At 40.9% G+C, this 16,236-nt stretch overlaps 1 pseudogene; it reads left to right on the forward strand.

The window, feature by feature from the left end:
* Positions 1-8,754: 8,754 nt before the first annotated feature.
* LOC138831816 (phosphoacetylglucosamine mutase pseudogene) lies at positions 8,755-9,846 on the forward strand (annotated as a pseudogene).
* The last annotated feature ends 6,390 nt before the right edge of the window (positions 9,847-16,236 follow it).

Below are 16,236 nucleotides of genomic sequence, written 5' to 3' on the forward strand. Positions count from 1 at the left end.
GGTTAAGAATGGACTTGGACCAGAAACATCTGATGTTTAGAATTTTAGATCACCCAGTAATCGGCAACTGCCGGTCTTTCCCACCTCCTTAAGCCTTGTGCCATTGCTTGTACCTTTGTACCTTGGTGTAGCGGTGGGCAGAGCTAAGCCATGAGTGAGGAGGCTCCTGCTATAATCTGGGAAGGAGTTACAGACACTGGTGATTCTGAGAGTGGAATAAGGGTCAAAGCAATAAGACAGTCATCTTCATCTGTTTCTTGTTGCTTCAACAGAATATACAAGACTGGATAATTTATAAAGAAAAACGTTTGTTTTCCCTCATAGTTTTGGAAATCTAAGGGCTTGGTACTAGCATCCGCTTGTTTCTGGCAAGGGCCTCATGGAAGGGGCAGATGAGCATGTGTGGAAGGGGAGCATGTATGCAAGGGCAGGGGAGGTGCTAGGCTTGCTTTAGACAAACCTAGTCATGGGGCTGGGAAGGTGGCTCAGTGGTAGAGTGCTTGCCTTGCATGCATGAGGCCCTGGGTTCGATACCTCGGCACCACGTAAGCAGAAAAAGCTGGAAGGGGCTCTGTGGCTCAAGTGGTAGAGTACTAGCCTTGAGCTGAAGAGCTGAGGGACAGTGCCCAGCTCCAGAGATCAGGCCCCAGGACCAACCAACAAAGAAAAAGAAAAGAAAAGAAAGAAAAACTAGTCATGATAATTAGTTCTCACAGGAACTTCATTAGTTCCTTCATAAGGGCAGAGTCCTTATGACCCAACACCTATGAAAGGCCTTACTGTCTCTCAATACTATTACATTGCCAATTAAATTTCAACATGGGTTTTGGTGGAGAAACCCACATCTTACAGGTGCAGATCACAACTTGTTGAAGGTTAAGAATGGACAGGGGCCAGAAATGTCTGATAAAAGTTTTATGCTTAATATTAAGCTGTTCTTATTTAAAGTGTTTTATGTTCTGGTGAGATCCTTTGATGTGGCAAAGTGGCAAAATGTACTTTCTGTCAGAATATCAGTAACCATGTAGCACTTGTGGAATAAATCTTGGGACAGTGCTCAACAGGAAAAGAAGGAGGGAAAAGGCAGATCTCTCCCTAAAATAATCTGGATAGAATGAATGTAGGCTTATGTTGGAGATTTAGCATAGCAGTTATGGTATGATAACATGTCTGAAAATGTCACAGAGGATGGACAAGAGGAAAGTGGAAATCAATTCAAGTAATTTTCAGAAATTCAATTTTCTAGGTTGTTTCATATAGAAATTCTGATTGAGTTGATGGGACATATATACATGTATCTCTGTCTGTCTGTCTTTCTGTCTGTCTGTCTGTCTTCTCTCTCTGTGTTCCTAGCTCCTGACGCCCTTATAATTTCTTTAGTGATAGGGGAGAGCAGCATGTCTTTATTCTAATATTTCATTTTTTGACTCGAGTTCTAATCTAATCCTTGGAATTTTCATGAAAATTTGAATCTCTTTTGTTCTGGTGGGATGACTTGTTGCATTTGAGCTGGAGATCTCATTATGTTGCCATATTAGTCTCAAACTGGTCTTTCCCTCCCCCGCCTCCCAGTCCCGGGACTTGAACTCAGGGCCTGGGCACTGTTCCTGCGCTTCTTTTGCTCAAAGCTACTACTCTACTACTTGAGCCATGGTGCCACTTCCGGCTTTTTTCTGTTTATGTGGTAGTGAGGAATTGAACCCAGGACTTCATGCACACTAGGCAAGCACTCTACCACTAAGCCACATTTCTAGCCCTCAAATTGGTCTTAAACTTCCAGACTGAAGTGATCCTCCCATCTCAGCCTCCCAGGGACTGCAGATGTGTGTCACTATACCTGGCTGATGAGGTGACTCTTGGGTGGACTATGTGATGAGAACTGATGATCAGAAAGACCAACCTATGGTTCAAAGCTTGGAATTTCCTCTGGAGAGGAGGGAGGGGCCAGAGATTGATAATCAGTCCAAGTAGTGAAATCTCCATAAAATTCCCTGAGGTGTGGGACTTGGGGAGGTTCCAATTGGTGAATATATTCAAGGCTTAAGAGGGCGTGCACCTCAACTCTATGGGACAGAGGTGTCTCTGTGCTAGACTCTTTTAAACTACATCCTGTATGACTGACTCTTCATCTGGTAGTTCACTTATAGCCTTTAAAAACCTCCTTTGAAATAGTCCTGCAATAGTAAGTAATCTCTTTAATTGGTTTTTGTGAATCAAACTAGCAGAACCTGAAAAGAGTATTGCTGAAGCCTTTGATTTATAGCCAACCCAGCGTAAGTCATGGATAATCAGGAAAAGATAGTTTCATCAGAAGTGGGCAACAGTCTTATGGGACTGAGCTCTTAACCTGTAAGGGCTGTGCTAACTCTGGTTAGAGGCAGACTTGAGTTGAATCATAGGCTCCTGAGCTGGTGTCTGAGAAACGGTCAGCATGAAGGGAAAGAAACACACATCTGAACAGAGAGGTGTGTTGAAATATGAACTTAGCAGAAGGAAAAGCAATGTCTGTTTTCCTGTCTCACAATACTTCTGGGGAGTGGCCTCGTTGGTGATTCTGATACAGACTCAAGTTTGTCAGCCATTTATCACCAATTCTGAGGGCCTTAACTTTGTTTCTCATTAAAACCATCCATTTGTTTAATTTTAAGCAAAGACAGACTCCACCTGCTACCATTTAAACTAAAATCTTTAGGAAGGGCTAGGCCATGGGTAGTTGCTTTTGTTTTGTTTTGTTTTCTGTTGGTCTTGGGGCTTGAACTCTGGGTCTGGGTGCTGTCCTTGAGCTCTTCATATCAAGGAGAACACTTTACCACTTGAGCCAGAGCACTACATCTGGTTTTCTGCTGGTTAATTGAGATAATAGTCTTATGGACTTTCTTGCCATGGATGACTTTGACCTGTGATCCTCAGAGCTCAGTCTCCTGAGTAGCTAGGATTACAGGCATGAGCCACCAGCGCCCAGCTCATGGGTATTTTTTTAAATCCTCCTACTTTTTTTTTTTTTCCTGTTGGTCGTAGGGCCTGAACTCTGGGCCTGGGCACTGTCTCTCAGCTCTTCAGCTCAAGGCTAGCACTCTACCACTTGAGCCACAGCACCACTTCCGGCTTTTTCTGCTTATGTGGTGCTGAGGAATTGAACCCAGGGCCTCATGCATGCCAGGCAAGTACTCTACCACCGAGCCACCTTCCTGGCCCTCCTACTTGGTTTTTAATGTGGAACCAAGAGTGGCAAACGTTGCTTCAATGTGGATGCAGTAATTCATACTTGGTGAATTTTTCTGACTAATATTCTCAGAGCCTAAATGTGGCAAGCACAATCCTTCCAAGAAGACAGTAAGTCATCTGGTTCATGATGATTTAGGGGAGATTGTTTGATATTTGTTACATGTTCTAAAGGGAAAAAGAAACAATAAAACAGACTGGAAAAAATCATTGAATACATGTCAAAACATCAGTATGGTGACATCTGATGTTGAATTTTGATGTTTGTTTGGAAATTTAGTAATTTTGCTTCCTGGCCAACGTCTTTAAGGTAAAATATAGGGAAATAATTTCTAGTCTTTTAAATATTAGTGATAAGAAGGTTTGGGAAGGCCAAGGTTCTCTATTCAAAAACTACATTTATACCCCCTTTTACCTGATACGTTGAATCGTATGTGAACCTGTACTCTGCCTTCACTATCTTCGAGTAAGTATGTGTTTGTCTGGATAAATGCCAGTTAGAGGCAGTGAGAAGCGGTTCTAGGTTGTTCTTCGGTGCATTCTCTTTGTGGAAATGAAAGAATCCTGAAGTGACCATTTCCTTTCCTCCACTGTGCACCAGTTATTGTTCTCCAGAGGGAAATACAAAGGCACTTCTGCACATTCATTTTCTTTCATCTTAAATAGTGAAAAACTGACTAAGGTAACTTTTTATTTCCTTGAAATCTTAATAAGTTATGGAAAATAATAAAAGAGGATAGCCAGGTGTCAGTGGCTCACACCTGTAATTCTAACTACTTAAGGAGGCTGAGATCTGAGGATTGTGGTTCAAAGCCTGCCCAGCTAGGAAAGTCTGAGAGCTCTTATCACCAACAAAAAAGCCAGAAGTAGACCTGTGGCTCCAGTGGTGGAGCACTAGCTTTGAGCACAAAAGCTCAGGGACAGAGCCCAGGTCCCAAGTTCAAGCCTAAGTGCTGGCACACACACACACACATGCGTGTACATACATACACACATACACACAACACACACAAATGTATAGGGTGTGTATAATTTAAAGGCTTGATAAAAGTACTTCCTGTTCATAACATAATTCATTGAAGGTTAGGGTGTGGACATCCTTTAGACAGAAAGAGCAGGGGATCACATGAATCTGCAGGTAGAAATTTCAAACTAAGCTCAAATGATATGTATGTACATATGTACATACATGTAACTACTCTGCCACTTGAGCCATGAGTTAAGTTCTTCTTTTGCTTTCTTTACTTTGTTTGTTGTTGTTTTTTTTTGTTTTTGAGTATGTGTTGCCTTTTGTCTGGGCTGGCTGGACAACAATTACCTAGTTGTGTTCCCATCATAAATGGGATGACAGCTCCAGGCCATCATGCCTTGCTTTTTATTGGCTGAGATAGAATCCAGAGAACTTTTTGCCAGGGCTGGCCTTCAACTGTAGTTTTACCAGTCCTTGCCTCTGTAGTGTCTAGGATTACAAGCGTGAGCCACCATGTCCAGAATAAATGGTCTTTACTTTTAATACTGTATTAAGTTTTAGTTTTTAGCTTTTTTAGTTTTTAGCTTTTTTAGTTTTTAGCTTTTTCTCTATCTAATTTAACTTGTAACAGAAATAAGCCATAATTAAGTAATTTGGATCTTAATTTTTCATGCTGAGAAGCAGGCCACTTTGTTAATTCCATAATCATATCAACAAATAAACAAATTAGTGTTTATTCAATTTGTTACAATATTTGAGATCTTACTGGAGCAGCTGCCTGTCTTGCCCATTTAATTGTAATGAATGATCTAATATTTCGGAGAAATGCATTTGCAAAATCAAACTTGGATTAAATAGGTTGTGACTAAGTGGCAGGATTATTAGTTTACCCTGTGCCCTGTTCCAGGTACTCCAGAAATCCCATCTTGAGGGCTTAAAGCTTTACTAACAAATGTCACTTCATAATGAGATTTCTTTTGGTCATAAGTCTACTGATAAAATTAACAAAACAAAGTCACTAGATTATCATACATCAGTTTTGAATTTAAGGGTCAATATTCCATTTGGTAAGTAAGCTGGGGTTGGATTTTCACTTCTTCCATTTGAAGGATTGGAAGGTGAGATATATTTAGCAGCTCAGGCTCTGAATGCCTGGCCCCAAACACCTGACCCATGTACTTCTGATCAGGTCCAATAGTCCCCATCAGCAGAGAAAGTTTGTGGCCTGTCTTTCTGTAATAGTTGTGGTGATGTGATATTGATATGTACTACCCTCACATCCCTCTTTTTGGAGAATCTAAGCTCTTTTATAAATAGGCAAAAGAATGAAAAGGGCATTTTCTTTTCACTTTTATACTATTGATCTCAACTTTCAGTAGTGTCTAATGTCCCCATTGTTGTTGATTATGACTGGTTAGCACAAACCACACCTCTTTTCTCAATGGAAGGGAAACACTTTTAGGGTTCCTTGAGATTGTTTACTATTGATTTCAAGGAAATAAACTTTCATAATTCTGGAAGTCTGACTCTATCTTTTTTTTTCATTTTATTTTATTTGTGAACATACTGTACAGAGGGGTTACAATTACATGGGCAGGATAATGCGTACATTTCTTACCAAGCATTGCAGCCTCCTCCTTTGTTTACCCTTCACATCCCTTCCCAGCCTCCCCCCCACCCCCCACCCAATCCTCCCCCCCCTCCCCACACCCTCCCCCCGCACCAACGTTGTAAAGCTCGTTTTCAACATGACAACTTGTACTTCTCATTGTTGCAACAGGTCCACCTGTATCCTTAAACAACTTGTTTTTCCCCCGTCTCCTCCACAAGTTATACTGACATCAAATATAATGAAAGCAGGGGTTATACTGTGGGGGAGGGACATACAAAGCAACAAAGAAATAAATGCGTTAGAAACAAATGCATGAAAGAGAAAAACATTAAAATACATATCTAAGGGTTCATTTTCCTAACATCACATTATCTGACCTTTTCCCCTTGACTCATACATATACTAGATATTGCAAATAAGGGAAACCATGGGACCTATGTTTCTTTGGGCCTGGCTTACTTCACTTAATATAATTTTTTCCAAGTTTTTCCATTTCCTAACAAATCTTAAGTAGTTTTATGGGTTTTTTTTGTTTTTTTTGTTTTTTTGGGTCCGGTCGTGGGGCCTGAACTCTGGGCTTGGGCACTGTCCCTCAGCTCTTTAGCTCAAGGCTGGCGCTCTACCACTTGAGCCACAGCACTACTTCTGGCTTTTTTCTTTTTGCTTATGTGGTGCTGAAGAATCGAACCCAGGGCCTGCAAGGCAAGCGCTCTACCACTGAGCCAACTTCCCAGCCCTATCTTAAGTAGTTTTAAAGTATGAAGAATGGCTAGTTGACATTATCGCACAATTATAATAATTATGATTTATGATAGTAAATCATGCTTTTCTAGTATTTGAAGTTTTCTTTGATTCCTAACTCCAGCTCTATTTGGTTTTACCAATTCTTTAATGTATTGCTAGATTTGATTGATTATTTAATACATATTTCTTACCTGTATTCCTAAGTGAAAGCAATCATCAGTTGATTTATGAGTATGCTTCATTTATTATTTTTAATTTCTCCCAATTTATAAAAGTACAGTTGATGAATAAAAATTATATCTATGATGTACAACACTTCTAAATATTTATACACATTATAAAATGATTAACTAACCATGTATACAACAGTTCATATGGTTATTATGTTGTGATGAAAATATTTAATCTACTCTTAAGCCAAGTGCCATTAGCTCACACTGGTAATCCTAGCTACTCTGAAGGCTGAGATCTAAGGACCACAGATCAAAGCCAGCCTGGACAGGAAAGTCTATGAGAATTTTAGCTCCAATTAATCAGCAAAAAGAGCAAAAGTGGAGTTGTGGCTCAAATGGTAGAGCACCAGCTTTGAGCCAAAAAGCTGAGTTCAAGCTCCAATATTGGCACATTAAAAAAAAAAACTGTTAACAATTTTAAAGCACAAAATACTGTAGCTTCCTGGTTGACCAAGTAAGTGACAGTGAACACTGACCATGGGGGAGCTCTGGGGTGAGCCCATGTTTAGACACTCTGTGCTTGATGCACAGGGAACAATCACATGGAATATCCAACATGCCTGAAGCTCAACAAGTTAGATACTGCGGTTCAGAGTGCCTATGTGTGGATGGTGACTAAACCAGGAAAATGCTAGGGATGCGAAGACTCAGCACTGAGCATAATGATCACGTAGAGATGTGCTGGTGATGATTAATGTTCTGGAAAATCACTGTGTGCCTTTAGTCTGCTTTATAAATCATTTAAAACAATCTATTGCTCCTAGCTACTTTATACTCTTCAGCAATGCTTATTAGAAACATAATAAACATGAACTAGATTGCTTCTTTCTTCTCTAAGCCGTCACTAAAATAGATCATTATGTAATGTGCAAAGAATGTAATAGCAATTAAAATAAGATTAAATCAATTCTTTTCAGAAAAGGCTTAAAAGAATGTTTGAATTTACATGTTCATTGCATAACAAACTTATTTGAGCCTATTTCATATTAGTTTAATTAACTCTCTAATATTATACTCCCCAGAGTTTTGAAATTGTCAACAATGTGCCATAATTTTCTAACCAGCAAAACCCAAAACAGTATTTTAAAGAAATTAGTTGGGAGTAAATGTGAAAAATATTACCAATGACTTGTGATGTCAGAAAGATGTTGATTATATTGTTAAATTACCAATAGAAATGTAAATTTCCATAAACAATGTAGTTCAGTTCATTTTCTCTGTACCCTGTGGCCTGAAGTGAGAATTGCAGTCTTTTCTATGTATTTTGAGTATGTCAGGATGACATTACCATTCGGTTCTCTCTGTGTGTGTGTGTGTGTGTGTGTGTGTGTGTGTGTGTGTGTGTGTGTGTGTGTGTGTGTGTGTGTGTTGTTCCTGGGGCTTGAACTCAGGGCCTGAACACTGTCCCTGAGCTTTTTGCTCAAGATTAGTACGCTACCACTTGAACCACAGCTCCATTTGTGACTTTTTGGTGGTTCACTGAAGATAAGAGTCTCATGGACTTTCTTGCCAGGGCTGGCTTTGAGCCTCAACCCTCAGATCTCAGCCTCCTGAGTAGCCAAGATTATAGACATGAGCCACTGTCACCAGCTATTCAGTTCACTTAATGGCAAAGTCTACACTCATAAATATTAATGAGTAATCATCTCACAACTTTATTTTGTGTCTAAAATTGGGAAATGAAGCAATATTAGCAAGTCTGGGGACAATGGTGGCACACCGAGGAGCCTCTCTGCCAGTAGAGGGAAACCCAGTTCCTGGTGAAGACAATAGTGTGAAGTTGGTTGATCCTTTGGGTGACATGCTGGCCCCTTCCTGGGAGCAGCATGCCACCTGTTGGAGTCTTGAATCTGCAGCAAGATGTTTACATAGCAATCCACCAAGCAATGAGAAACTTTCACAGGAGAATGATATGATTATTGGGAGGCCAGTTTCAAGATGATGGTTTGTTGACAACTCCCCAGCTAGATGGTATGCTGCTGAAATTCCAGTGTTCTATACAGAAAGGCCAGGTTGGAAGGCCACTGCCAGAAGCTATAGCTTTTACTAACAGGCCTCTACAAGGTTTTGGTCTGTGTAACCAGCTAACCACGTGTAGGTTTTGTTCAGTGTGTAGGCATCTGGTGAAGAAAGCCCAATTTGAACATTTGAGAGCAGTGGTTCCAGACTTTGGAACACATCAGCACGGCTTTGTGAGCAAGTAGATCACAGATTCCTGACCAAGTGCCCTGCACTTGCTTCTCTTCTCTGATTTGGAATGGAAGTGGAACCCAGTGGAGAGTTGCTGCTTCTTCCGTGGTGGTGCAGATGGTGACTTTTATCTCATAGATGGAGATGAGTTAGCAACATTAATAAGCAGTTTCTTTGAAGAGTTCCTGGTGGAGGCTGGAAAAGTGTTAATATTGGTTTAATATTGGTGCTGTGCAAACTATGTATGTAAACGGAAGTTCAATATGGCATCATGAGGAAGTTATGAAGGTGTCTGTTTACTGCACTAACACTAGTGTCAAGCATTTGCACCACAAGGCTCACGAGTTTGACAGGAGTTTACTTTGAAGCACATGGGCCTGGCACAGCAGGGTTTAGTAAGGCTGTGGAAGTGAAGATAAAGCAAGTAACAAAATTAGAAGAAAGGAAAAGCTGCTAAGATGCTGGAAAACATCATTGACTTGGTTTAACTTGACAGCTGGTGATGCTATTTCTGGATTGAGGCAGCCTAGGCTCTGAGGGGCCTGGAGGTACCACAATGGGAGGTGCTCTCTACACAGATCCCCCCAACAGACAACTCCAAGTGAATGATGCAGACGGGGTAGTTATTAGCATTCACAGATGCTGAGAGACAAGCAGTTACATGGCTCAGACTACAGGAAGCAATCAATGACCTGGTGAGGAAGTACAAGCTCTCCTGAGCTTTTGTGTGGGTCTCCAGTACAGATGTTGTCTGAGTGTATGCACAAGCAGACTCACAAGAACGGGCTGAGGGTCTTGCACATGCAGTGAGTGTGGCAGTATTTGAGCTGGCTGGAGGAATTGAAGAAAGACCTCTTCCAGGTTCTGAAAGATAATTGTCGTATTCTGAGAAATTGAATTTGTGAACAGTCTTGATGCACCTGCCACAATAATCGCAGCACTAAAAGACTTGTAATCATAATGTTGATGGTGCACACGCTGGATTGTTTCTTTTTTAAACACTACCAGAATACTTCTTTAGAAATAGGTAAACACGCCTTCTATTCATGTGATTGAATCCTTAATTTTTCAGTATATGCAGGGTGCTAGAATTTCATGGTAATACACTCTGTGGTGATAAAGGAAGTGGTAACATCTTTTTAAAAAGTATTGGCATTTCATTAGTGATTGAAGACTCATGCAACTGTGTTTTAACATGCGACTTTGTGTCTAGAGATGTTTTTCATTGAAGGACCATCAGCCTTTCAGGGATCTACACTGCCTATTGAAAGGAAGCCTGGGAGCCACAGCAAACTATCCTCCAGCTGCTAGGGGCTTATGCTCACTCAGACTAACTGGAGCCTCTGATAGAGGATGACAGAAACTTCATCCCCTGCACTTCTCCAGGTAGCCTCTAGAGGGTAGTACAGTCACAACTCGGGAGCTGCTGGCAGGGATCACACACACACACACACACACACACACACACACACACACACACACACACACACACACACACACGCGTGCGCGCGCGCGCGCGCGCACACACACGAATAACATTATTTTATCTCCATCCTTTACAATTCAAACGACCCCATACAGGTGAATGTTCCATTTTCAGATTCCTTCTCTTTTGTTTTTCTTTTAGATACATTTGAAAGCGTTCAAGAGGCCTGCTTCATGATGCCCAAGAATCAACAGGAGGTCGGACCTCTCTGCTTCCTTCTCTGGCTCTGGGATCCTCAGAAGGGCTAATAATGCTTCCTACCTGGGAGTGCTGGATTCTGTGATGGCACTACAGCTGAATTCTACCATTTGCCATGGCTTTGAAATCCCTTCCACCTCCCCATCCTATTCCTCAGGAAGCCCACCGGTCATCTTGGTGCCTCTTTGCTCTTTCCCAGGACACACATTAATACCCGTATTTATGACATTGCTCATGGCAAGAGAAACAACTAGCTTCATGCATTACTCACATGTGTTTAGATATGTATGCCCACTGCACTTTCCACTCTAGGAGTTTGGTTTGTACCAGGTTGTTAGAAGAAGAATATTGCTTTGTTCCAATGTATTATTTTTTCCTATTTCATTCATTGGGAATGAAAAATGGCATCTTTGCTTTTCCCATATATCAGGCCTGGGTCTTCCTTACAGTATGGGTGTCATTTTCCATATATCAGATTTATGGTACTGCTGGCAGGGGCAGATTTTGATATGTCAATTGGAGTTAAAGAATGAGATCAGGTTAAAGTATGAAATCGAGCCAGGAGTATTGGTGGCTCATGCCTGTAATTCTAGCTATTTAGGAGGCTGACATCCTACGATCATAGGTTCTAAACCAGCCCCTGCAGGAAAACTTGGTGAGATTATTATCTCCAATTAACCACCAGAAAACAGTAACTGGTCCTGTGGCTCAAAGTGGTAGGGCACTCACCTTGAGCAGAAAAGCTCAGGGACAGCTCCCAGGCCCTGAGTTCAAGCCCCATGACTGACCCTGTTAGAGCCAGAAAAGCTGAGCTGTGAAGCCTGAAAGGATTGGGAATTTGGAAGGCTTTCTCCCAACATACTCTCAAAACTCTCAGAGTTTCCTGGAAAGGTCAATCAGTTCTGGCGTAATAGGAATTCAGATCTATCCTGGGTGTGGGCTAATTCGACCCTAACCTGCCTGGGATCTTGGAGGTAGACTAAAGTTTATACAAATTGTAAGTTTTTACTGTTTAGTGCTAGATCCAGAGATGAAGAAATCATCTACCACTTGTATACAAAATATTGTCACATGTTGGTGCTTATACCTTACTATCTGCACATACTTTCCTATACAAAACATAATAAAAACCTTGGTTAATGGAACCCTGGGACCTGAAGCTGGTGGAAAGCTTTAGGTCCCCTGATTCCCCAAACCCCAATTCCACAGTCCAGTCTCTGTCTCTGTTACTACCTTGTCCCTGGTTGTGGTGGGTTGTGACAGACCCAAAATAAAATAAAATAAGCCATGTGATAGAGTGAGGCCCTGAGTTCAGGCCCTGATCCCAGTACACACACACACACACACACACACACACACACACACACACACACAAACACACACACACAAACACACACACTCACACACACACACACACACACACTCACTCACCATGAAACAATTTCTCTTCTGAAAAAGAGGACTTACTTTGGCAATGTCTTGTTAGAAGCTCAACAGAAGCCCCATTTGGTGATCAGAAGCAGTACATCTAAATCTTTTGTCCAAGTAGCAGTTGGTTAAAGAGACCAATGACCTGGAAGTGTTTCTCCCAATAAATTATGGACTTCCTGGCTGCAGTTGCTTTTGTCATAATTAGAGAGGCGACAGCAATTGGAATGTCAAAGTTACCTGTTGGTAATTTTACCTTTCACCTACAAGAACTTCTTAGAACCAGGAAATGTTTCTTTTTTTGTTGGATTAATTAGTATTCTCTTATCAATCCTAGCATGCCTTCTGGCCAAGCTTGACCAAGAGATATGTGTGTACTTTGAAGTCTACATTGTACATCTTTCTTGTAGTTAATGCTGAAAATACAGCTTATGGACTTTCATTCATTTTCTTTTCTGCTTTTAGCTGACTTTCACACAGCAATGTGTGTGCGTGGGGGGGGGAGGAATTCCAATTTAGGAAGTCATATTCTAGAAGCTGTAACTGTAGAATTTTAAACATTTTAGTTATTAGCTATTTAAAAAATAAAATCTCTATTATTCTAAGAGTTGTTAGTTCCTCTAGAGGTTTGGGGAAGGCAGTATGTCATTTAAAACTAAGGAGAGATTTGTTATTATCTTTTCAGTATGTATAGCACATAATTATTTGCCTGTCATCATTTGACTAAAATATTCCCATAGTATTATTATTGATGATAAGTTTCTTGTTCCTAACTACAAAAAGAATGCCTTGGGATTTCACCACTAAATTCCACTGTCATGTTTAAAATGCACTGTTTCCTATACGTTTGATCCCTGCCAGGATTAAGAATGGTGAATATATATATATGGCCAATATTCTAGCTCTTTCCTTTCCCACACCCAGGACAGAATCCATGATCCCCCATAGCATTGGACCTTGTTGATCCTGATATGAGTTTATACCGGAGATGAAAACCTGTTTGCCATCCTTATTTAACACAGAAGTGTTTTTACCTCATTTGAAGTATTAGGTAGGCCATGTGACGGAAAGCAGAGTCAAACATCTAGAAGAAGTAATGGAAAGAAAGAGATTGCAAGAAATCCCAGTATGTATTTTGTCCTTCATTAACATTATGAAGGCGGAGGGGGGTAGTCTTGGATAGTACAGTATGTGAGATCACCCAGGGCAATGTTTCTTAGTAAAAGGAGAAAGCCTGAGAGGAAATAAGTAAGGGTGATTTGTGCCAACATAAAGGCCATCATTTATCTCCAGAAAATGCTGGGGCCTCTGTGCACTCTGATTTCTACAAAGACCTCCCTGCATTCCCTTCTGAATATGTTCCTGTGTCCTGTCTTATGGACAGGCGTCAGCTTCCACAAGTCCTGGGTGTCTGGCCTCTTGCTTTGAGCACACTCTTTGTTACCCAGCAACTTCAAATGGCAAGCCTGCCACCAGCTGACCAATCCCTGCCCTCCTCATTATTCTCGGCACAATACCAGAATAGACCTAGGGAGATTGTTACCTCAAGAGAAAATAGGCTTGTTGATTTTTTTTCCAGTGATTGTGTTTGCAGATTAAGGGTAGGAACACATATGTATTTAAATGTTTTATTTTGCTAGCGGTCCATTCACTAGTGTAATATGAGTCTAGAAATAACTTGCGAAGTCATCTGATCCCTAGCCCCATAATTTCCGTGTAAGATGACTGTTTTAGATGAACACGTAATCTCATACACCTACTGTCTACCAACCTCTGTGGTCTTATTAAAAGCAACAATGTTGTTTTCAGACTTACTAAAAAAATTTCCCTATAGAAATAGTGTTCCTTGGTTCAGCTGTAAAGAACTTCGTATTATGTATTTATTGTGTTACATATTCTGTATTTTTGTGTTATGGTAATACAAAAAAATTGTATGACCAGAAGAGAGTAAAAAATAAAAGGAAACCATAGTATGGCAGGCCATGCAATATGATAGAATTGTATCTTATTCAGGGGCAGTATCCAAGTGTTTCAGAGGTTAATCAAGTCCAGAATGATTTTATCTTAAAGCTTTTCTAATTAGGTTCAAGTGTAGTAATAACTCATTCATGTTGTGACAGTCTAGAAAGGATTGTTCAGCTGTGAGAGAACTGGTTGGGTTTCAGCATGGTGCTGGAGCTGTTCTCATCCCCTGGATAATAAGGTAATTGAGCATGGTGCCATGCTCTGAGTGCTTGCACTGTGCACCTTTCAACCAAATATCAGTATGCAGAGATATTACAAGTTTCTGTGTCTCTGTCTCTGTCTCTGTCTCTGTCTATCTCTGTCTCTGTCTGTCTCTCTGTCTCTCTGTATTTTACTGCAGCTTGAATTCAGGGCCTCCTGGTCTCAGTTAGGTTTTTTCATTCACTGGGACTGTACTCCTTGACCCATACCTCCAGTTCTGTCTTTTTGCTAGTTTGTTGGAGATAAGAGTCTTGTTGATTTGTCTGCCTAGACTGGCTCTGAACCTCAGTCCACATATCTCAGCCTCTAGACTGGCTCTGAACCTCAGTCCACATATCTCAGCCTTCTGAGTAAACTAGGATTATAAGAGCTAGCCACAAATGCCTGGCTAAGATTCAATCTTTTTATGGCTTATAGAGAAGACTAAACATGACATGTATGAACGTGGATACCTGATGCTCCATTCCTCTAATTCTTTTGAAAATTCAGTTTTCTGTGTGTTTACCTGTTTGTTTTAGAGTAAGTTAACTTCTTCTGCAGCACAGTGTTTCTTGTAATGGCGGACACAGGGTGTCTCCAAGGAGTCTGTCTGAACAGCAAAGTGAGAAAGATGAGTTCCTGGGGTGGCTCAGCTTCTGCAACCTCCCTCCGCATGCAGTGGGGGCACTGAGTCATCTCTCCTCTGGAGCCAGGGAGCCTCGTTTTATGGCTTCTCCCTGCTGCCTCTCTTTTCACAGGTAACCTTTCCCTGACCTTGTTCACTGCAGAGCAGAACACTAGAGCAGATCCGGTCCAAAGCTACTCATTACCTGACTGGGAGGAAATTCCAGGCTATGAACTAGGTGGCTGCGGTGCATGAGCATCTCATTACTCAGTTTAACAACAGTTCTGGACATAAAACACTCTTTGAGGCATTCTCTGTTGTCAGTGCCATGACCAGTCCCAAAGCTGACTTCTAGACTATTCTAGATTATTTTGATTATTCACTTTGACTTAGGTCTCACAGCTCTAGGGTTTTTGGATGTTGGCCTTTTTATTCTTTTGGTGCTAAAATGGAACCAAGGACCTTGCTCATGCTGCTAAGTGAGCATGTATTTTACCATCTGCTATAGATGGTAACTAGAGCAAAACTAGAGCCCAGGTCTTCCCGTCAGCTTTATAATTGACTGGTAAGTCAAAGAGGTATGAGTCAGTAGAGTGGTAATTGGTTACCTAGCTGTACTTGTAATGAAAAATTCTCAGAGCATTCTTCCTCTCTATCTCTCATTCTTGTCATCTTTCATTTACTAAGCTGAATACTTAGATAAGAGTTGAAATTAAAAACCAGAAGATCTGAAGTTGGGTCCTCAGTTTGCCATTTACTAATCAGTCATTTGGTTTCAAAATTTTTCTTTAAGTCTTTGAGCTACAATTTGCTCATTAACAACTAGACTCTGCCTTTCCTACTTTATAGAGGTTTAAGACCATCAAATAGAGCAATGTGGGTGGCAGCTTCATATCTGACTGTGGGAACATGAGATTCTCCTGGAAAGACATTTCTAAAGGAGAGGGAAGCTTGGCTAAGAGATCTAACACTGCTCAGCAGCAGACAAGTTAAATACAATCAGGGTTCCTGAGTCTCAAGGAACATTAGTATTAGTAGAGACCAAAAAGAAAAAAACCCACCAAAAACAAACAAAAAAAACAAACCAAACAACAAACAATAAATTGCATTTTTATAAGAAGACCATTGGTATAGGATTTCCCGGTAAAACATATGTTACACAGCACATGAAACATATGCATACCAAACTTTATCATTAAATCGGAAACTCAGATTTAACTGTCTTGTACTTTCACTTGTAAAAGCTGCAGCCTTACACAGGTGATCCTCACAGGCGACCTGCTTTTCAAACTGCTGACCTAGATCTTGAGCAGGGTCTGCCAC

This window comes from Dipodomys merriami, unplaced genomic scaffold (genome assembly GCF_024711535.1).
Source record: "Dipodomys merriami isolate MVZ:Mamm:240054 unplaced genomic scaffold, mDipMer1.0.p SCAF_2, whole genome shotgun sequence".
In the NCBI taxonomy this organism is placed as follows: Eukaryota; Metazoa; Chordata; class Mammalia; order Rodentia; family Heteromyidae; genus Dipodomys; species Dipodomys merriami.